Source organism: Triticum dicoccoides, chromosome 7B (assembly GCF_002162155.2).
Source record: "Triticum dicoccoides isolate Atlit2015 ecotype Zavitan chromosome 7B, WEW_v2.0, whole genome shotgun sequence".
Taxonomy (NCBI): Eukaryota; Viridiplantae; Streptophyta; class Magnoliopsida; order Poales; family Poaceae; genus Triticum; species Triticum dicoccoides.
Window position 1 is genome coordinate 664,268,430 of NC_041393.1, and position 24,823 is coordinate 664,293,252.

The following is a 24,823-nucleotide window of genomic DNA, read 5'->3' on the forward strand; positions in this document are numbered from 1 at the left end:
CGGCTAGGTCTCTTCGTGCCAAGAGAAAGGTCACAAAGAGGCCTGCCAAGAAGAAAACCGCCGAGTCCTCTGATCCGCTAGAAGACGTTGATGAGTCGGATCAAGAGGTAGAACTTGACTCCCTTGGTTCATTTCTCATACACCTTATTGACAATGACTATTCCCAGGATGATGTGGAAGCCAGCCGTGCTGATCATATAGAGTTAATCTCCCTTTCCTCCGTTTCAGAACATGTGCCTGTTCAAAAACTTCACCGTGCAGTTCGGAAAGTAAAATATTCTCACCCTCTTGCTCATTTGGATCCGCAATTTTCTTTGAAGACACAACAACTTGAAGGTCGTCGCACAACCCGGCACGACGTCCAATAGGTCACTTCCTCCTGTTTACCGGATACACCAACCCGGAAGCGTCGTCTAGAGGTTCCTTAATCTTCCAAAAAATCTTATCCTTTGGCGGGTTGCTTCTGATATCCACTTAATCCGTCTGATTCGAATTATCAGGTGACTTCCAATTCTTCATCTAACGATTCATCAACCACCCAAATGCCTCCCCTCAAGACCGTCCCTAGGTAAGTATACTGGCTTTAGCTTTGTTTTCTTGCGCTGGTTTACCAACTAACCTCTGTTTTAATATTACAGCGCCAAAGCCCGACTGAGCAAGAAAGCAAAAACCAATGTCCCTACTGAGGAGGTTGACCAAGACAGGACTTCAGAAGGCGCTGATAGAGATGCTGACATCGCTATTGATGATCTTGTACCCCAAGGTTAGGATTCCTATGCTGATCCGCCAGAAGCCAACCCGGCCAGTCCTGATGCTGATCCTCCAAGACCAGCCAAGGACGAAGATGTGCCAAGCCCGGCCAGGGATACTGTCAATACGCCAAGCCCATCAAAAGGTGGCGATGATGATGTTGTTATCACTGGTACTGGTCACACTATCCCCGGCAACCCAGTTGCCTTGTCAAAGCATACTGCCAAGGAGGAATTTGCTGCTATGAGCAAGGGGAAAGGGAAAACAGATTTATCTAGCTTCGTTAACCTTAGCGCCGAGGAGCTCCATTCTGGATTCTTAAACCGCCTATACATAAGCCGGGATTATGAAGTCAACAAGCGCCTGAGATTTGATGGTTGTCCGAGGCATATACTTAAACCCATGTGGACCAAGCTCAATTGCCCACTTTGCAACCCGGCCAGTTGCCTCCCTGTTCTGAATTATATCACCCAAAGGAGCAGAACTGACCACTGTGATGGGGTGGCCTTGAAAGTATCGTTTGAGCTTCCGACTCGCCATAAAAACCCCATATACCAGCTTCTGCCAATGCGGATATCGTTGCTTTGAGTCGATAAGCACTTCACTGATATAGTAAACCGGCCGTTGAACCGGATATTCCTTCCCGGCCTCCTTGCGCTCAACCACATTTTCCACACTGACAGCACGGGCATTAGCAGCCACGTACAATAACAAGGGCTCCTTGTCAACTGGAGCAGCAAGGACCGGCGGTTCCGCCAACTGCCGCTTCAAGTCCTCAAATGCCGCATCAGCACCATCACTCCAGACAAAAGTGTCTGTTTTCGTCAACATTTGATATAGAGGGATCGCCTTCTCTCCCAAGTGGCTAATAAACCGGCTTAGGGCTGCAATTCGACCTGCCAGGCGCTGAACATCATTAATACATGCCGGTTTAGCCAAAGATGTAATCGCCTTGATCTTTTCCGGATTAGCTTCAATGCCTCTGTTGGACACCAGAAAGCCTAAAAGCTTGCCTGCCGGAACACCAAAAACACACTTGTCCGGATTAAGCATCATCTTATAAACTCGAAGATTGTCAAAGGTCTCCTTGAGATCATCTATCAATGTCTCCTTCTTCCTGGATTTTACTACAATGTCATCCACATATGCATGAACAATGCGCCCAATCTAAGTGTGAAGACAATTCTGCACACATCGCTGATAACTTGCCTGGGCACTCTTGAGCCCAAAGGGCAAAGAAATATAGTAGAAGGCTCCAAAAGGAGTGATGGAGGTTGTCTTCTCCTGGTCCTTAACTGCCATTTTGATCTGATGATAACCTGAATAAGCATCCAAGAAACTCAAACGCTCACAACCCGCCGTCGCATCAATGATCTGATCAATATGCGGGAGAGCAAAAGGATCTACCGGACAAGCCTTGTCCAAATCTGCCGGACAATGCGCCAAGTGCCGTTTTTCTTAAGGACTAGCACTGGATTAGCCAGCCACTCAGGGTGAAATACTTCGATGATAAACCCAGCAGCCAACAGCCGGGCTACCTCCTCACTAATGGCCTTGCGTCTTTCCTCGTTAAAGCAGCGAAGAAACTGCTTGACCAGTTTAAACTTCGGATCAATATTGAGAGTGTGCTCAGTGAGTTCCCTCGGTACACCTGGCATGTCAGAAGGCTTCCATGCAAAAATGTCCTGGTTCTCACGGATGAACTCGATGAGCGCGCTTTCCTATTTCGGATCCAGATTGGTGTTGATGCTAAACTGTTTGGCTGAATCGCCAGGAACAAAATCAACAAGTTTAGTCTCATCAGCCGGTTTGAACTTCAGGGTCGGGTCATGCTCAGTGGTGGGCTTCTTCAGAGGGGTCATGTCTGCCGGATCAACATTATCTTTGTAGAACTTCAACTCTTCTGTGGCACAAACCAACTCAGCATAGGCCGCATCACCCTCCTCGCAATACAAAGCGAACTTACGACTTCTGTGGACTGTGATGGTCCCCTTATGACCCGGCATTTTGAGCTGTAAATAAATATAGCAGGGCCTCGCCATGAACTTCCTGTAAGCCGACCGTCCAAATAGTGCATGATATGGGGCTCTGGATTTTCACCACTTCAAAGGTCAATGTTTCAGACCTGGAGTCGTGCTCATCGCCAAACACAACCTCCAAAGCTATCTTGCCAATAGGATATGCCGATTTACCTGGTACTACACCATGAAAAACAACGTTTGACGGTTTAAGACTCTTGTATGTCAATCCCATGCGACGGAAGGTTTCATAATACAGGATGTTGATACTGCTCCCTCCATCCATCATCACCTTGGTAAATTTATAGCCTCCCACCTGAGGTGCCACCACTAAAGCCAGATGACCCGGATTATCAACCCGGGCGGATGATCCTCTCTGCTACACACAATGGGCTGCTCGGACCACCGCGAGTAACGTGGCACTGCCGGTTCAACAGCATTAACTGCCCTCTTGTGAATCTTCTGATCGCGCTTGCACAAGCTAGTAGTGAACACATGATACTGCCCGCCATTCAACTGCTTTGGGTGACTCTAATAACCTGATTGCTGTTGATTCCCCTGATTATTCTGTTGGTTATTGCCACCTTGGTTGTTCTGGTGGCCCTGATTATTTTGAAACCCAGAGTTTGAACCGCCACCACCATGAAAACCTGGACTTGAACCGCCCGACGGACCCTGATCATACCAGAAGAGATCAGAGTTTTTGAACTCCTTCATAATGAAACAATCCTTCCAAAGATGTGTTGCTGGAACCTCCTTGGTCCCTTGCTTTGGGCAGGGCTGGTTTAACAGATGCTCTAGATTCATACCTCCACCGCGCTGGGGCAGTTTACCTTTATGACGCTGCATATTGGTGTTAGCCACAAAATCCGAATTATCTTCTTTGCGCTTACCGTTATTCCCATGGCTCCCTTGGTTGTGATGTTGTCCCTTTGTACAGCCGTTCTTCTTTCCCTTCTCCGGTTTCTCCTCATTAGAATCGGGATCCTTGGTATTATCAGAATCGGCATATTTAACCAAGGCTGCCATAAGTGTTCCCATGTCATTGCAGTGGCACTTGAGCCATCCCAACTTCATCTTCAGTGACTTAAACCGGCAATTACGCTCTAGTGTTATGATTGCCTGGCCAGCATTAATGCAGTCCGATGAATGCAAGACTTTCGAAACCCGGCGCACCCAATGAGTTGTTGACTTGTTCTCTCCTTGAACACAAGCATCCAGATCCACCATGGACATAGGTTGTTTGCATGTATCCTTGAAGTTTGCTATAAACCGGGCCTTCAATTGGTCCCATGACTCGATGGAGTTGGCGGGCAGGTTTTTCAACCAAGTGCGGGCTGTCCCTTCCAACATCATGGTAAAGTATTTCGCACACGCCGCTTCATCTACATCTAGCATCTCCATCGCCATCTCATAACTTTCCACCCACGCCTCGGGAGGTTGATCGGCGGTGTAATTAGGAACCTTATGTGGACCCTTGAAATCCTTGGGCAATCACACATTACGGAGAGCCAGAATGAGACACGATACTCCCCAGGAGCTGAAGGCCAGCCCGGTGCCTCGGTCTACCGACGCCGCTGGTTGAATCGGGGCGGGTTGATGACGACTCACGTACTGTGCTGCTAAAGCGGCCTCCCTTCATGCTCTGCCATTATCCACCACGTCCTGAGCATTTACCTCACCGCGCACCGGATTGGGCCCTTGAGGGGCATTACGGCGCCGCGCACTTCTGGACACCTCTGACTTATCTATGTGTCTGCTATAACTTCTGCTTGGACGGGGGGTCGAGTGAATCCTGTCTCGGCTGTATGAATAAGCCTGCTGCTGCACCATAGCAGTCTAAAGAAGATCCCTGGCCCGCCGCGTCTCAACTGCTGCTAGCGACTCACCCTCCATCGGAATTGCTACCAGTCGGGATGCTATAGCTATCATGTTGTCCAAAGGCGTGGAGAACTGACCCGACGGGGGTGTTGTTTATTGCGGCGGGTTGTCTATTCATCGAGGTGGACCCATCACCTGATGTTGATCCGGCGCTCCGGTCCTTGGCACGGTAGTCTAGTTTACTGCCGCCGGGTTACTCGTTCAAGCGAGATTGATGTCTCCTACTCAATACGTCATTCGAGGCATTCTGATCCAGCAAAAGTCGATAATTTTCGGCCTGAATCCTCTATGACTGGGCATCCAAAGCGACCCATTCCTCAGCCATCCTGGTTTCCTCAGCCGCCAAGTCCTCCTTGGCATGCGTTATCTGATCCCGCAGCTTAGTGACCTCCGCGTTATGCCGATCTTGAGTCTCTGGGGTAACTGCTGTGGCCAATAACGTTGTCCAGGCGTCCAACAAACCGGACAGAACTTGAGCCAGCCGGCGCGCGGGGCCTCCTGCCCCGGCTGCTGATCCGGAACCCAATGCCGCTGTAGTGGAGTTTTGCAAGGTTGGCTGTGTACCGGTCATGAAGATTGCGACTCGGTTTGGCGGTCCAAGAAATTCCGGAATACTAGTGCCATCGGAATACCCTTCGAACAAGCCATCTTGAACTTGGTAAAGGGACTCGGTTTCACCGGTGGATGACTCGCCATCGGAATAAACGGCCGTCTCACCTTCTGACACCGGTTCAGATCCGATCCCATGGACACATCCTACGAACGCATGCTTCATGGCGGGCTGAATCCGGGCGGGACTCGCACGCTGAGACGTCTCGACGAGGTCGGTGCAGATGTACGGCTCAAGGCCCGGTTCACCGATCTTGCCGATGAAGACGTGAATTCCTCCGAAGGGGACCCGGTACCCGTACTCGATTGAGCCGGCGTCAGGGCCCCAGCCTGCATCGTCGATGTAGAGCTTGCCGCGACGACTCTTGGTCATCCGGCCAACCGCGTACCCTTTGAGTCCTTCAAAGCTGCCCTTCAAGAACTCAAAACCATCGTGCGATAGCCCCACGATGGGCGCCAACTGTCATGGAAATATCATGTCAGATGTCCTCGTGAAAGGACTTAGTCGTGGAGCCATCGCGACGAGTTAGCTTAAAGGGGTTAAACAGGACAAAGGACACGAGAGTTTATACTAGTTCGGCCCCTTTCGATGAAGGTAAAAGCCTATGTCTAGTTGTGATGGAATTATTAGGGTTTCGATTGCCAGGGAGCAAACACGCTATGCCTGGCTTTCGAGTTGTTGTTTCTTGTCTGTGAACCGTCGCCGGGTCATCCCTATATATACACAGGTTGACGCCCGGCCGGTTTACGGAGTCCCGAGGCCGGCTCATACAAGTGTCCGGCTCGGTCTCTGCCTCCCTAACTTACAATACAAGTTATAAAACTATGACGGTTTACAACTATGGGCCTTAATCCGCCTTTTTGCTCTGGGCCTCTAAGCTTCATTAGTAAAGCGCCATCTTCTTAGCCTTCATGGGCTTCAATATAGTTGAGGGTGAACCGGCCCCTTCTGGGCGGTTTACACTCAGTAGTTATATCCCCAACAGTTCCCACGATGCCAAAAGCTATTTTCACATTTGGCTACACATTGTGGATGCCCTTAACCGTACCGCTTGGTTTTGCTCCTGTGTGCTATCTATACAAATCTCAATTATATTGGTCTAAAAAATTATAGAATCAAGATTAGTAAAAAGGAGGTGATTTTGCCGCGCGGATGGCGGGGGAGGTTTCTTATTTTCAGAGGACGTTGTCCTGGCGGTTTGCTAACATGCGGTCCCATGTTTCAGTGCTTTACCAAGCCGATCCGCGTCCCACATGAGGCAGAACAACGGCAGAAGCAACACGTGGTTAAGTTGAAGAAGATGAGGGAGAAGCGGATTCAGCAACGAGTGAAATGATGGTTGCTTCGTCCCTCCAACTTCTTTTTTAGCATTATTACTTCGTCCCTCCAACTTAACTGCGGGAAAGGTGCAGCTTTGTGCTTTGATGCCTCATTGCTCAGTACTACGCCGGCGCCATGACTAGGGTGCTTCACCCTAGCTGCTCTGCACTGTATTCCGGTATGGCACGTGGACCCGGTAGCTTGATGTCCCACATGTCGGCAAAAGGGACTAGAAGATTTATCAAAGTGAGCGCTCCACTCTTACGACGGAGGAGTACACGTCACGACTGCCCAGTGAACTGGCACTTGTACTGTATAGTACTATAGTTTTGCTGTTTCGCACGATCCATCAATACAAACCCGATTAAACAGGAAAGGGTGGGATTTTTCCCGCGCGGTAGATGATACTGGCCATACATTTCAAAGGCAATTTTAATGTATGCAAACTGAATAATTAAGTAACAATATGATAGCTAGTAAAACTAAAAACACATATGATTTATTGTGTTAGAGTGTAGTAGTAGTGCTGTATTGCATAGTTGTTAGATGTAACATGCGAGAACGTGTAGAGATGTAGTTTTGGAGGGCCTACAGAGAAAAGCGTAAGACGATCACCGAACTTCAGACTAAGCTGATTACGGTCACTATATACGTTTTGCGGTGATTATACGGTCACTTGCTCACGGTTCAGCATCGGATTGCACTCTGTTGACCGGCCAAATAGTCTCTATGGCACCATGTTGACTATTTAAATTGACCACGTTCCTTGTGGGTCCCACCTGTCAGTTCACATAGGGAAAAGGTCAGATAAACACAAATTTACGTAGACGCGACACGACTCCAACCCGTGCGCGGGAATCACCTGGTTGTGTATGTGTCTGCCAGGACCTGATGTGTGCGCATGCACGTGTAGGTTGAGCACTTGAGAGTGAGATTGTGTGTTGGCCGTGTGGTGTACTGGTATGTGCATGCATGCGTGCGTGTGTGCGTGTGAGTGTTGCGTGCGTGCGTGGCTGCGTGTGAATGTGTGAGCGTTGCGTGCATGCGTGGGTGCATGTGTTTGTGTGAGTGTTGCGTGCATGCAGTTCGTGTGCATGCGTGTGTGTGTGTATAATAACCACACCAGCTCCTGTGTGTTAAAATAGACGGCTCAGCATACTAATACAAGGCCACCTTGTCCGCTGTGCCCGCGGTCATGACTTCGAACCACCGTCCAAATATTTTTTTGTTGTTTGTTTTCATTCTTACTAGCAAGCTGCCCGTGCATTGCACATAACATCAAGATGCATTTGTATGACTAGTTTATCTTGTGAGAGAAAAGGATGAACGAGGGAAGGCCTTATTTGCAAATGTGGAGAGGTGTGTGGGTACCTTTTTGCAAAATTGCACTAGTTTCTTTCCTATCCGTCAGATATAAATCGGACAGCCTATATTGCAGGATGGCAGACACACCATCATCACCAGTTATGTTTTTATAAGAGTGTATTTTATGTATTTTACAAGACTGTAGACGTAGATTAGATACAAGCCGACAGGTGGGCACGATGGTAGTGAGATAATGTGATGCAACACTAGAGGTGCCACGTGGAGTGTTTAACTGGTCAACTAGTCATGTCATGAGCAAATACAGAGGTGTACGGTGAGCCCGTGCATGTATAATAACCACTAAATGTAAATGGTGACCGTAAAGAGTGGATTCTGAAGTCCAATGTACGTATCGTGCTTTCGCTTCAAATACAATGATCGTCATTGCATATATCGCGAGAGAAAGATGAAACATGCGTGAATTTTCTGGGGGCTTTCTTTTAGAGGACCTGGAGATAGTTTTGTGTGCATACGTGAAAGGGGCTTACAGGGGGGTATGCGATGGAGAGAGAGATGCTCTTCGTTTCTCTTTATTATGACTAAGTTTGTATATAGTATAAAAATATACAAATTCACAGTGCGGAATAAATATCATTGTGGGCACCATGCAATGCAAATTAGCGTTCGTACTCCTCCATATAACTTTGTAATGTTGTATATATATAGAAACTCTAAAATAATGTTTTGACCACACTTTATTCAAAAGGAATGTTGTCTGCGAAATAAATGTGAAGAGAGGTCTTTTTAGATCAATGGGGTACGTGATGTAACATGTGTGAATGTGTAGTTGATGCATTTGGCGGGGCCTAGAGAGGTATGTGTGTGTATTACGTATTCGAGAGAGGCATGGATAGAGGGGTCGACGGGGGGTGGCGTGGGAGAGATACCACGAGAAATGAGAGTGGTCTGGAGAGAGAGAGAGAGACGAATATGATGTCACCCTTGAGTGTGTAGATGCAAGGGGGGAGGGAACATAGGCACCAGGAGAAATTTTTTGTGTGTGTGGTGTTTGTGTTGGCATGTGTGGGTGTGAGAAGATAATGAGACGTGGGGGAAGAGGGTGTGTCACCGCGTGAGGTCCGGTGGGTCGAGGTGAGGCCCTTCGTTCGGTTCCGTCCTGCGCCACATTGGTCAGGCCGTGACGCATTTAGGAAGACCCATGGATGACTAGTCGTACACGACAAAGATAGCAGAATTGTGAAGGACTCTGTGTCCACTGACAAAGCCGGCTAGGATTTGTAACCCTAGGTTCTCGGACTAAGGTAACCACTTTATCTCTGATATTACTATTCATCCAACCTAACTTGAAGGTGCATCCTAGAGAATGCTCTGCTAGAATCATACTCGTCGATTAGGAAGAGAGGTGTGAGACAATGCGTGAGAGACAGGCCTAAAGATAATGTGCGTACATGAGACACGTAGGCAGGTCCATGTATATAGAAAGGGTCGATGGGGATTGTGCATGTGTATGCTTGCGAGAGGAAGAGTGCTTGTGATAAAGGTTAGTGAAAACAATTGTAAATGGTTACGAGAGGGAGGGAGGGTTATATCTTGAGCATGTGTGCGAGAAAGACACCTCGGGAGAGAGTGTGTGAGCATGTGTGAGAGACCATCGATGGAGAGTGAAACTACACGTAAAAGACTACTGTACACATTAATTAAAGATATAAATTGTATCGAAATATTAGGATGGGATCATGATATTTGCAATTCGTGTAAGGAGCAGTCATTGATCCATCAGACATCTAGATTCTATCGAATTTGAGCATGTCTATGTTATTATTCGACACAATTGATCCACATAGTTAGTATTTTGAACTCCAGACAATGCATCGCTTTAGCAATCGCATATAAACGTGAGTATAGTTCATGTTGTGTGTGTAAAGCAGATTATACATACGAAAGTTACACAATGAACATTATAAATAGCTACCTATGAACTAGCATACATTTGAATTCAACTTAAGGTGGTTTTAAAAAAATCGAATTCAACATGAAGTCCATTCAATTATTTGAATTTGATATCATGGCATTTGTAAATCATACCTAAATTATGGGGCACCAATCTTTCCTCTGATTTTTTTCATAATGGCATATGTAGTCGTGTACAAAATACATTCAAATTTAGCTCCTCCATTCCAGAATAATCGTAGTTATTGGATTTTCAAGTGTCAAAATTTCAAAAGGAAGCGGATAATTTAATGAGGTTTTCAAACATACAAGGTCAAATATAATGTTGTCTATTTAGGTCAATCCTCATAGTTTAAGAGTACTCTAAACGTGAATGCTTGTGTTTCAAAATTTTCAACGAAGCGCCAAAAGAGCCTCTACTTGCCCAAAACCGCGTGAGACCAATGTTTGGTAGTACAAGGAAATTACTTTTCTAATAACTCCGATCCGTGAAACCTACCGGCCCGATGTCCAAAGGTCTAAACCGGGATAGGTTTGTAGCTTCATCTAGACGCCACACAACCGCCTCCGAAAAACATTCATACACAATGGCCGCCTAAGCACACATGCGCGCCGCCGAAATCGCTCCCGCCTACTATTTGGGACACCTGGGATTACCATCATACCCCCGAGCCGCAGTAGGTCTGAAATTTAAGAGGGGGCAAAGTTTGTACTTTCCCCAAATTTCAAACAAGCGCGTCCCATCTTCTATTCAAAAAAGCCAAAAACAAGCGCGTCCCAGACCGAAACATGGTTCCCCCCACCCATCTGATTCCCCATTCGTACTCCGTGGGCGCCAAAACTACCTCCCCACCAGCCGCGAAACCCCGGCGTCCTCCGTCCGCCACCCCATCCCACCCATCAACCGCCGCCCTACTCCATCACGCCGGAGCCGATACCCCGACATCGTCGTCCACCGCAACCTCAACCGCAATGCCCTCCACGACTAGTAGTTGAAGCCGAGGCCGAGCCGTCTGTACCCGAGCCAGTTCAACCACGTCGTGCTGCGCCTGAGCACTGCCGCTCCAACTTCGCCACCGTCCACCGCATCGGAGCTGTTCCTGCTACGTCGTCCTTCGCCGCCTCGGATCTGCTTCCCCTCCGCTGATATACGGCCACGGCAACACAGTCAACAATTTGGCCATGGGTTTTTCCAAGGATCCACGGCTCTCCAAAACATCGGTTCCCCCGGCAAAAACAAGAAGATCGCAGCGACATATCGACACCACATTGGCAACTGATAACGATACTCCTCTTCCCTTATTCGTGCAAATCTTACGTGTCTGCTTGCACGGTATTCGTCCCACAGAAGACACTAGTTGACCGCTTCTTCTTCATACTACATGTTCCTAGTAACTCACGATGCACAAGGTTTCTCCTCATATACTATTTCACCTTAGCAAAAGGTCTGTCGTCCCCCTGAATTTCAATTTCTGGCCAGGTGATGTCCCATTAACGGAAGCATTCCCCAGTGTAACAGGCGCTAGTACGCCTATTACGCCGAGGAAGCAACACCTTGGTGTTTATCTTAGGGGCGTGTGCGGCCTAGAGCTACTGGCACCCGATATGGAGGTCGGCCGGGATTAAAGGGATGGCCTGGGGGCGCTGCCAAGCACGGCAATGGTGCAAGGTCGATGGGAGGGCGGGGCGGCGGGGCAGGGGTCTAGGCCGGTGGTCGCTGGCGGTTCAAGAAAGATCGTCAACAATGACTGGTAGGAGGTAGACGAAGGCCATCTGCCCGTTCCTTATAGATTAGACGGTTCATTAAAAAAATCAACTGACCTATTTATTTCAGTCGGCTTAGCTTATACATTTAAAAAATCGCAGGTGCTTGCTCGAACTTGGCAGCGTGATATGTGGTTGCATGTTGCATATGGTGTCTAGATTGTAATTGTACTATGTTGCATGTGCTAGTCTGCTTAGCTTATACATTATACCTGTTAATGTGACATGCCTTCCTATATTTAGTACATAGTACATCTGTCTATTAAGCATGTCCTTACATAAAACTATTGTTTTTTTGTATAATGCATCAATCAATATGATGAGACACCTTTATTATATGCAGTGCGATATTAGTTGCATCTTTCATATGATTTATAGCATGTGCTGCTTCTAATTTGTTGAAATTCCATTTATGATGGGACGCTTTTAACTTGGCAGAGTCATATTGGTTGCATCTTTCATGTGGTGTCTAGCTTGCATTGCTTCTTATTTGTTGGAATGGTTTCTACTTAGTTTACACAAACAGTTGTGAACATGCCATGCCGTCCTATTTTTCGTACATATTCCATCCTGGTATCATGTGTTTGCCTTACATCAAAGTAGTGATTGTCAGTATCATGCATGAATGAGTTCTGAAGAGAGAATTTTATTGCTTTTTCTTGTCGGTTTTACTTGACAATTCAAAATCAATAAAGCGGAAGGAAGTTAGCAAGGCAGCGGATAAAGGTGTTCCTTCCGAATAGAGGGCCTCTACAGTTTCTACTCCTCCACACCCCCAAGATGATTTCCAAGACAACACATGCATAGACACTCAACAAAGCTGTGTTTATGATGAGCACGTCTCCCCTAGTGCACCATCACCGATGCTCCCTCTAACTTGGCACTGTTATATGTGGTTGCATGTTATGTGTGATGTCTAGCTTGTATTGCTTCTAATTTTGTTGAATTCCATCTGCTTACTTTACACATTATACTTGAATAAGACACGTGTTCCTGTTTCTAGAACATACAATATCTGTCTATCACACCATGTTCTTACATCAAATTACAACTGTTGTGTAACCTGCAACAATCACTTATCATAAGACACATTTGACTTCGGAGTGTGATATAGGTTACATCTCCCATTCCTTTCTATCTTGTACTACTAATTTGTTGAAATGGCACTTATGACAAGACAATTTTAACTTGGTAGAGTGATATTCGTTGCATCTTTCATAGGTGTCTAGCTTTCATTGCTTCTAATTTGTTGAAATTCATTCTCCTTAGTTTACACATCATAAGCTATGAATATGCAATGGCACTAATGACGAGAGACCTCTAACATGGTAGTGTGATGTTGTTTGCATCTTGCATATGATTTATTTCTTGTACCGCTTCACATTTGTTTAAATGCCATTTATGATGAGACACTGTTAACTTGGCAGAGCGATATTTGTAGCATCTTTCATATGGTGTCTACCTTCCATTGCATTTCTTCTAATTTGGTGAAATGTCTTCTTCTTAGTTTACACATCATAGTTCTGGTTATCTCTTCCGTCCTGTTTTTCATACATATTACATCCTCCTATCATGTGGCTGTCTAACATCAAAGTTTAGTTCGTCTGCATCACACATCAATTTGTTCTGAAGAACTAAATTGTTATTTATTTTTCTTGTCGGCTTGACTTAACATGGCACAGAGAAAGAGGAAGAAACACAGAATGGCAGGGAATGAGAAGCAGATGAATCCTGTAGATTCTTCTGGTACTGATGGTGCAATAAAAGGTCAAAGTCTAGCGGAAAATTCTACAAACACGGCATCCCATGCTACACGAGCTGCAAAAAAAGCCAAATAGAAACAAATAGCTGCCACCAAACAAGTAGAGACATCCCTAGTTCTTGCAACACCTACCATGGTACTACCAGTTGCACGACTTACTCGTGCGTCAACTGAGCTAGCAGCACGTTCCCAAGCTCCCTTGCCACCTGACACTACTTCCCAAGCACTCTTGACACAAGACGAGTTGGCAATATCAGATGAACCTTGTGAGCTTCAACAGCAAGAAGGTAGTTGCTGGAGTCAAGTTACAGTTGCATGCTTCTTTATATGTAGTCTCACAGTTTGATGTACACTAACACTTCCTATGTTCGTTGTTGGACTAGCACCTAGCCGCAAGAGGAAAAAAACATCAGGGATAATTCTCGATAGGTTAACTAAATCTAGAGGAGGAAGAATGGAGATCCGTTTTGAGGCAGGTTTAAAAAGGCCACATGATGCTACAGAGTCAGCCAAGTTAGTATCAGAGGCAGCGGTTGCCGTTAGGTGTCATGTACGTATCCTCCCAACATGTATTCAGTACAGGAATGACAAAGATGAAACCCGGTTCAACACCTTCCTCGACCATTTATCTATAAGTATGGTTATGTATGGAAACTAGTAATATCGTCTTGCTCTGTCCCATACTTCCTAGGTTGCTGATAATGAGACTCCCATAATTTTCAACAGATGAGGTTCAAGTTGGATAGCCAAGATGATGCAACCAGACAAGCTTGCACCCATGTTTTCAAGTCTGCTCTGCGACAGTATCAGTATAACTTGAGGAAAACTCACTTTGAAGGCAAGGCTAACAGTGAACTTTCCCAAACATCTCCAGTGGAAAATATATCGGATGAAGACTGGAGGGGCCTTGTTAAACACTGGTCTGATCCGAAGTATCAGGTATATTATATATATGTGATCAGATCACATGTTGAAGTCCTATTTACGCATGTGCCACACAAATCTATCTTCTTGTAGGTGAACTATTCAAAGAACTAGGCCAACCGTACGGAAGTGAAATTCCAATAGACGACAGGATCTCGTAGCTATATTGCACACTGCGAGGCTCTTGTAATTAGCTGTTGTTTCACTCTTTTTGCTGTACCATATTATCAGATCTATATTGACTTGTTTGAAATGCAGAGGAAAGCCTGGAAGGACCAAAAAGTACCTGAACCAAATGTTGTGGAAATCTTCAAGGATTGTCACACCAGCAAGAAGAAGGGCATATGACCACACCAGTCAAAGCCGCTGTTATAAGTCCTTAATCCTCATGCCTTTTAACTACTACTTACTCTGACTTGTGCCTTGAACTGCATGATTTGTAGCCAATGTCTATTACTCTTTTCAATTTTATACACAATTGTCTTAGCAAAACATTGCACCTTACAAGGTTTAAAAGAGAGGAGTGATGTTCCTTTGATCTTGACCCACAATCTAGTTCCATGCTGGACTTGCCCACACAACGTTACAATTGGCTATTTGTCTGTTCTCAGTTGTTTTGTGGTATGAATGATGTCATACTATGCTTACCGTATTATAAACTTTGTCTCTTTATCCTTAGCCCTCAATACAATGTGAAAAAATAGACAATACATTAGCGATGGTACATGGTCATATGTTTGGAACCTGGTTTTATTATGTACTTTGCAATAAAATACAACTAATATTTTATAGACCAAAGCTGTTTTGTTTGGTTTTGCTGCCTCCTTAATATCTTGTGTTCTGGTACTACTAATGGTAAAACCTCAACTTTTCAGCGAACTATGGAAAAAATGGTGGAACCGCCACCTTCTGAAGGTGACGACGCAACTATAACCCCAATGTCAGCTCTTGATGCAGTGGGTCAGTACCTGTCCACTAATAGTGCCAAAAGCACATTCCTATGTAATACTAGGTTGGATGTTAAGGAAATATCGTCCAAACTGCCTCATGATCAAGATATGCAACCTCAAAGCAATGTTGTATCTGCGCTCCAGACACAAGTCCATTCCCTAACAGAGACCCTTTGTGAAACAAGGAGAGACATTGTTCGATGTCATCAAGATATGCATGGTTTTGAAACCAAACTATCAGACATTTGCTATGTTGTTCAAGAGCCTAGGGAAAATGAAGGCGGGGGTTATGGTGCTCCATCGGACAACACATCATGAAAACGTAATAGTCAGTTCAAATGAACTGAGCTTCTGAACTTCTGGTGGTGCATTTATCTGCTAGAGTGTTAAGTTTTATGCCAACCTTCCTTTTGTTATATAGTTGTAATTTGTTTTGGTGCAATACAAAATTTATTCTTAACGTGCAGCCACCGGCTGAAGAAAACAACAAGCCATTTTTGTATAGTGTAGGGTGTTCCCTATATTTGCACTGGTGGCGATCTTTGATTCCGAGTGGATGTAATCTGTGCAATCACATTAATAGCCTAGCATTAGTTTTGGCCTTATTTATTTCCTAGTCTTCCTTTTCCCTGGTTTGCTAGTGGCCGCAACAACCATGGGCCATATATGGGCCGTAGGATCCATGGGTCTCCTACATGCCGTAGGATCCATGGGCCGACTCTTTCCATGGGCCGAATTTGGCCCATTAGGGTAACAGGCCACTAATGGACCGACTCTTGCCATGGGCCGAATTTGGCCCATTAGGGGAACATGCTAGTAACGGGACGAAAGTAATCAAGGGCCAAAAAGGAGCCCAAGAACGTATGGGCCATCAATAGGCCGAAAGCTAACATGGGCTGGAAACGGCCCACGTAAATCACGGGCCGTTAACGGGTACAAAGAAAATTATTGTTCATTATGGGCTAGAGTCACCGTGGGCCTGTAAAGGGCCGAAAGATACGAAGGCATCATGTCGGTTGAAAGACGTCATGGGCCATACATGGGCCGAAAGTGAAATGGGATGGTGTTATATTCGACGGCGCACATGACGTTGTTGGGCCGATTTCCTTTAGGGCCTAACGAGCTGTGAGTTACCGGGCCGTAAAATGGGCTATTTGCGAAGAGACCGTTAACAGGCTTTTCATGGGCCAGCCCATTAACTTTTGACCAAGTCAAACGGGCCGTCTTTGTAAGGTAAATGGGCCAGTGGTGGGCCGTGGCACGTGTCGACATATCATAGGCGCCTATCTAACCCACTGACGAGCTGACACGTGTTTCGTCCAGCCAATAAGAATTTTACACGTGGAAATTTCCCATTGGTCGGGGCTGTTAACGGGTTATCGAATCCAAAACCCGACCCGATAGCTTAACGGCCTTACGTTACGGTGGATGCCACGTGTCGATCACCCTTGAAGAAAGAACTTCTGTGACGCGCGATTTATCGTCATGGAAGTGGACACTTCCATGATGATAGTTTTGGTAATGTCATGGAACACTTCTACGACAACACATGTATGACTATCTTGATTCTGCCATAAAATCGTCATGGATGTACATGCATGACAGAAAACCCGACCTACTGTGACAAACACGTATCATCACGGAAGTGTATTTTTTTGTAGTGTCAATCACCAAAACTACTAAGGGATAAATATGCCCTTACAATCTCCCCCTTTTTGGTGGATTGATGACAATACGGGATTTGCATATAAGGATATGAAAGGAAACAACGGCAAACCCACCATCTATAAAATACAGATGGGCTCCCCCTAGATGTGTGCACTCTAGAGAAGTGCTTTGGACTGCACGACACACATACTAGGATCAACACTCCCCCTATATTTTATAGACAAGGCATGCCTTGCAACAATATAACTAATACTAAGCAAGTAGGCAAGATAATGAAAAAGAGCATAAAGAGAAGGGCACAAGAAATCATAGGCTCACGAATTAATTAAGCAACGAAGTTAATAATATACACTAGACTGCATATGTCTTACACCATATGATAGAGAACTTGGTCTAACGAGCACAAACCAAACCAAAGCAAACGAGGTTCAATAGACCGAAAGCAAAGCGACAAATCGAAACAACACGACACGACTCGCAAACATGACAGACTCGCAAATCCTACACTCTCTCGCCCTTTGGCATTGAGACACCAAAAAGGAAGAGAGGACACCTACGACACAGGTGGTAGCTTAGGCGGAAGCAATCACTCGTCATGCTGCTCGTCGGTCTCGGCAGCGGGAATGGTCTCCTCCTCTGACTTCGTCCACTGATACCCCTGCTGGGCTATCCAGACAGCCTCCGGTGTGATGTTTTCCTCTGAGCCACTATGCACAATCTCGCCAAAGGTCCTCAATATCTTGTTATCGCGCTAGCGACTCTCCTTGGAGGCAACATGGGCCCTGTACTGCCCCTGGGCCTACATGCAGAACAGAGCCTTCACCTTTTTCTTCAGCTTCTTAGCCCAAGAGGGCTCAGTAGAGGGAGGAGTGTATCCATCAGAACTGTCCTCGTCCGCTTCCTCCTCCTCGATATCATCCTCATCCACATCCATATTGGCAGCCTCTACCTCAGCACGTGTAGTGGTGTTAGCCCATTGGCTCTTGATGCGGAGCTTGATGGGCTCATGACGAATCCAGCCAAGGGCAACAAACTCATCATCGGGATAGAGCTTCTCCCAAGTCTTTGAGACCAAAAGGAACAGGTAAGGTCAATAGATGGGTACCTTACGGTTGAGCACCGGAAACTGAAGCTCGCACCACATGATATGTGAGACATCAAGTGGTTGCGTTTGAGCATGACGTGCCTCCTCACAAATGAGCATCATGTCCACAAGATAGGCATGCACCTTATCCTTGTCACCGATGCGCGGAAAGAGGGAGTTGTGGAAGATCCGATGCATGATGTCAAGGAAAGAGTTCAGCACCCATGCCTTCTTATTACTGGGAAGCGTCTTCTCAACAAAGAAGGGCTGAAGCTTGTTCTTGTTGGCTGACTCGGGGTTGGCATGAGGACGAACACTAACGGGCGTGTCGAGCCCCTCATCAGGAACCTGAAGCAAATCCATGAAGTCCTTACACTTAGCAGTCAGCTGTCGCCCATTGGTCATCCAGGTCATGGACCTTGCCTCATCAGAATGGAAGTGGACCGAAGCAAAGAACTGAGCCACAATCTCTGGATCAAAGTCCAGGTGAAAAGTAAGCATGTGCTCAATGCCAAATTGCTCCACCAGGTCCAAATCCTCACCAAAGTAGTCACGGTGCTTATCCTGCCTCATATGATGCATGTCAATCCAGTGCACGTGCACGTAGATGTTCTTCTTGGGCTTGATCACATCCACATAGATAAGATTCTGCTGCTTGGTGCAGAACAAGTCATTCCCTCTGAAGTTTGCATGGGGATTCACATAGGGGTTGATCTTCCTTCGAGTGATAAACTTAGCCAGAGGTATCTCATCCATGCCCATTGTGGGCTCCTTGAGCTTGTTGGCGGTTTGCTTGGTTTTGTGTTGGGGGCACTGGAGCCCTCTGGAGCTTCATCTTGGTTGCGCAGGCGCTTCGAGCCCGTGTCATTGACAGGATCGACCGACAGACATTGGAACAGGAGCCACCACCTATGACACACAACATAAACACGAGAGAAACCAAGAAGGGTTATTGCAAAGACGAGGGCCAAAGCCAAAAGAAACAAGCAAGCACGAGATTTGGAAGGACACAACAGCTTATTTTGCAAATCTACGGTAGTACCGGACCAGCGAACGGATGTAAAAAATTGCATCCGCTCTAGCCGCGGTAGTACCGTCCCGTGGTGGCACGGTAGTACCGCGCCTAGAGCGGAAGTAATTTTTTTACTTCCGCGCCCCAAGCGGTAGTACCGCGCGAGGTCAGTTCATGTGCGAGGATGTGGTAGTACCGCTCCAGGAGGAGCAGTAGTACCACATAGAAAGCGCCACAAGAACAGGGGATCTAGATCTAGGAACAACCACACCACTAGATCGGTACTACCGTTGATCAAACTTATACTGTAGTATCATCTCAAATAGCATGCTTACTGCACTACCACTCTCCTACAATTCCCTCTTGCAAAGATTTAGCCAAAAATCACATGAAGTACACATGCATCTCCCCAAGACCTAGAAGCACAAGAACAAAACAAAACGGGAAGGACTTGGAGAAATACCGAGGTCCATGGCAAGAGGACGAGGTGGGGAACAATCCCATTGGCCGGAATGCGAGGAGAGCGGCCGGAGAAAGAGATCCGGCGAGGTCCGCCGGCGCCGTTCTTGGGTAGGAGAGAGAGAGACGGGGTGGGGAAAAGAGATGAATGGGTATGGGGGAGTTGGAACTCCCCCAGCCCCATTCATAACCCCCACCCGCTCGCGAAGGTGCGGTAGTACCGCGGGTCCTCGCGGTAGTACCGCCCGGGCGGAAGTACCGCTTGTTCAGCGGTAGTAAAAAATTACTGTCGCGATGGAAGTGGTAGTACCGTGCCTAGGATGCATATGGGCATGGACAGAGCAGTCCACTCTTGCGGTAGTACAGTGGCTTGCCACGGTAGCATCGTACCCCTAAGAAAGTGCAAGTTTCGCAAAAAGAGAGGGAAATGGCCTTTGCAACACAACCTTCAAGCAACCGAACACACCAAAGAGGCGAACTCAAGAGACAACTCAAACACACGCACGACACAAAGAGAAGGGCAAAAGACAACAAGGACCAAACACGAAACACAACCTCTCCAAAGAGAGGGCGGTGGCCGGAGCTACCTATGTTTGAGTCAATTGGTATGGCATCACGAAGAATTATCCTTGGGCCCATGACCAAAACTCATGTTTGAAGCACAAGTACCATAAAAATGGCTAATGTGAAAGAGTTGATCAAGTTATGCATAATGGGGGGAGGGAGAGTTCATTGAGAGAACAACACTCCCCCTATGTCCATGCCTACACCTAAACGAGATATCACGTTGAGTATGGTGGGGTGTGCAAGGGTTCAAGCTACATTGGTCGAATCAATGATATTTAGCTCATGCCTTAACTCGTGAAATCTTGCTTCATCCAAGGGCTTCGTGAAAATATCTGCAAGGTTATCATGAGTGTTGACATACTTGAGCTTGATCTCCCCTTGCCTAATGTGATCCCGGATGAAGTGATACCGAATCTCAATATGCTTCGTCTTGAAGTGTTGCACCGGGTTGAGAGAGATCTTGATGGCACTTTCATTGTCACACCAAAGAGGCCCTTTGTCACAAGTGACACCGTAATCCTTCAAAGTTTGCCACATCCATAGAAGTTGAGCACAAAAACTACCGGCAGCCACATACTCCTCTTTGATGGACAAGAGAGATACACAACTTTGCTTCTTAGAAGACCAACTCACCAAAGAGCAACCAAGAAATTGGCAACCTCCATAGGTGGACTTCCTATCCACTTTGTTTCCCGCCCAATCTGAGTCTGAGTAGCCCAAAAGATTGAAGCTGGCTTCTCTTGGGTACCATAAGCCAAAGTCTGGTGTATGATCCAAATATCGAAAGATTTGCTTGACCGCCACAAAGTGGCTTTCCTTAGGTCCAGCTTGAAACCGTGCACAAATTCCCACACTCAACATGATATCCAGTCTAGATGCACAAAGGTAAAGCAGGGAGCCAATCATGGAGATATATACCTTTTGATCCACCGCTTTACCATTGGGATCTATGTCAAGTTGGCATTGGACGGGCATTGGAGTGGAAGCCGGCTTGACACCACTTAACTTGAATCTCTTGAGCATGTCTTGACTGTATTTGGCTTGGTTGATGAATGTTCCTTCTCTTCTTTGCTTGATTTCGAACCCGAGAAAGAAGTTCAACTCTCCCATCATAGACATCTTGAACTTGGAGGTCATGAGAGCGACAAATTACTCATTGAAAGCTTTGTTAGGGGAACCAAAGATAATATCATCAACATATAGTTGGCATACAAACAACTCCCCTTTGACCTTCTTAGTAAAAAGAGTGGGGTCAAATTTCCCAATTTAGAACCCACGATCTTGCAACAACTCGGTAAGATGCTCATACCACGCACGTGGGGCTTGTTTGAGGCCATAGAGTGCCTTGTCGAGTTGGTACACATGATCGGGGAAATAGGGATCCTCGAACCCCGGGGGTTGTTTGACATACACCAAATCATTAATAGGACCATTAAGAAAAGCACTCTCAATATCCATTTTTTGCAACTTGAAATTATGATGAGAACCATAAGCAATCAACAAATGAATAGATTCAAGGCGAGCAACGGGAGCAAAGGTTTCACTGTAGTCGATACCCTTGACTTGGGAGTAAACTTGTGCCACCAAACGAGCCTTGTTGCGAACAATGATCCCATGAGCATCTTGCTTGTTCTTGAATATCCACTTGGTTCCAAAGACATTATGATTCCCCGTTGGCCTTGGCACCAATCTCCACACTTGGTTGTGCTCGAAGTTGTTGAGTTCTTCATGCCTGGCATTGAGCCAATCCGGATCCTCGAGCGCCTCATAGATCTTTTGGGGTACGACACAAGAAACAAATGTGTGATGTTCACAATAGTTTGTTAATTGTCTACGAGTGCTTACCCCCTTTCTTAGGCTTCCAACCACATTCTCCATGAGATGACCTTTGGTTTTGAGCTTGGAGGCAATATTAGCGGCACGACGCTCTAATTCCTCCTCAGGTGTGAAAAGAGGAGTGGAAACTTGATCATCTTGAGCGCCGTCTTGAGTTTGTTATTGATCTTGAGCTTTCTCTTGATCTTGAACTTGCTCGGAAGGGAGAACTCGACCTTGGGCATCACTTGGTGGCTCACCACCATCTTGAGGTTGATCTTGCCCTTGATCTTGTTCACGTGGTTGAGGGCCTTCACATTGTTCTTCGGAAGTGTGTGGGTCTTGGGTCAGTGATGGCGCCACTTGACTGGAGCATTGTCCTTCTCCTTCAGACACAAGGGGTTACTCAATGGGTAGGATATGACCAACACCCATTCTTCTTATGGCTTGGGGAGTAATTTCATCACCTACGTCAGAAGTACCACTTTGCTCCACTTGGGAGCTGTTATTCTTGTCAAACTCCACGTTACACGTCTCCTCAATGAGTCCCGTGGACTTGTTGAGGACACGTTAAGCATGAGAGTTTGTAGCATAACCAACAAATATGCCCTCATGATCTCTAGCCTCAAATTTAGACAAAGAGCACCTTTCTTGAGAATGAAACACTTACAACCGAACCCCCGGAAGTACTTGAGGTTGGGCTTGTTACCGGTGAGTATTTCATATGGAGTCTTGTTCAAGCCTTTGCGGAGATAGTGCTGATTGGATGCATGACACGCGGTGTTGATGGCTTCGGCCCAAAAGTTGTAAGGAGACTTGAACTCCGCCATCATGGTCCTTGCCGCATCCATCAACGTCCGATTCTTCCTCTTTGCAACAACATTTTGTTTAGGGGTGTATGGTGCAGAATATTGATGCTTGATCCCTCATCACCAAGAAGCTCATCCAAGGTGTAGTTCTTGAACTCGGTGCCATTGTCACTTCTTATTGTCAAGATCTTTGCATCGTGTTGACGTTGAGCTTCATTTGCAAAGTCGATGATAGTTTTTTGAGTTTCACTCTTCCTCTTGAAGAAATATACCCAAGTGTACCTTGAGTAATCATCGACAATCACCAAGCAATACTTTCTACCCCCAAGACTATCAAAGGATGGAGGCCCAAAGAGATCCATGTGAAATAGCTCCAAGGGTCTCTTCGAGTAGATGATAGTCATGGGAGGGTGACCCTTCTTATGTAACTTTCCTTGATACAAGCACTGCAAGCATGATCTTTGGCAAAACTAACATTTGTTAGTCCACGTACATGGTCCCCCTTGAGAAGACTTTGCAAAGATCTCATATTGACATGGGATAAACGGCGATGCGAAAGGCATCCCACATCAACTTTAGCCATTAGGCATGTCGCGGTCTTAGTGGGTCGCTCCGAAAAGTTAATCACATAAAGACCGTTCTTGACATGCCCAACAACGGCTACTTTAAGAGTCTTGCTTCACAATAGGGCCACGGTATCATTATCAAAGAATGTGACAAAACCCATGAGTGCAAGTTGACAAACGGAAAGTAAATTGTATGCAAGGGACTCAACAAGCATGACTTTCTCGATCGTGAGATCATGAGAAATGACAACCTTGCCAAGACACAATATCTTGGAGGACGAGGTATCACCCCACTCGACATTGGTGGGCATAGATGGAATCTTGTGCATGTCCTCCACCAAGTCCTTGCTTCTGTTCATATGATTTGTGGCTCCATTATCGAGCAACCATGATCCCCCACCGGAAGCAAACACCTACAAGAAATCAATGTTTGGTTTTAGGTACCCATTTTGTAACGGGTCCTTTCATGTTAGTAAAAAGGGTCTTAGGAACCCAAATAGACCATTCAATGTACTCATAAGGAGAACCAACAAATTTAGCATAAACATGCCCAACACTAGCACGACACAACACATAAGAGGGGTTAAAGTCGCCGGCTTTGTTGGAAGGGTGGCATTGCCCTTTTGACATCACCACCCTTCACATTGTTCTTCTTCTCCTTAGAAGTTCCCTCTCCTTCCTTCACAAAAGTTTGCTTGAGAGGAGGAGGTCGTTTGGTCTTGTCATTCTTCTTCTTGTTCTTGGACTTGGGTGCGAATCCAACTCCCTCCTTGGCCACAACTTCCTTTTGATTGCTCAAAAGGTCATTGAGATTCTTCTCACCTTGTATGCAAGACACAAGGCCTTTCTCAAGTTGCTCCTTCAACTTGGCATTCTCCTCCACAAGATGCACATGCTCACAACACGGGTTAGTAGCATTTGCATTATCAATTAAGACTATATGAGGAAAGGTGGCTTTCTCCTTGGTTAGCTTCACTTGGAGTTGATCATGAGACTCCTTGAGGCTAGCATCAACACCCTTCAAGGCCTTGTGAGCCTTGTAAAGTATATCAAACTCCTCTTTGAGTCTAGCAAGGTCAACCCCAAGTTTAGCCTTCTCGGAATTTAGCACACGAGATACAACAAGAGCATGATCAAGATCTTTCTTTAATTTAGCATGGTCATCATTGTGTGACTCCTCAAGATCCAAACGATGAACACACTCTTCCTCAAGCGCATTAGAGAGGTTCGATATCTCATCGGCATAGTCACAACTATGACCTTCCATCTTAGAGATGGTTTCCTCATCAGCCTCGATCATGTCATTGGCTTCACCAAGTTATTCCAAGAGAGCAACGAATTGCTTCTTGGATTTGCCCTTGAGCTTACTCATAAAAGACTCAAATTAATTTACTTCCTCATTATACCCCTCACTTTCATCAATGCAATCCGTCAAGGAAGGATTAGTAATGATGGTAGTTTTGATGTTGGGGGTTACCTTGTTGGTGGCTTTGGCCATGAGGCACTTGGCGGTGATGTTCTCGTTGGGTGAATCGAAGAGGGACACCCCTAGAGTTGTGGCAATGGCAAAGGAGGCCATGGCCATGGC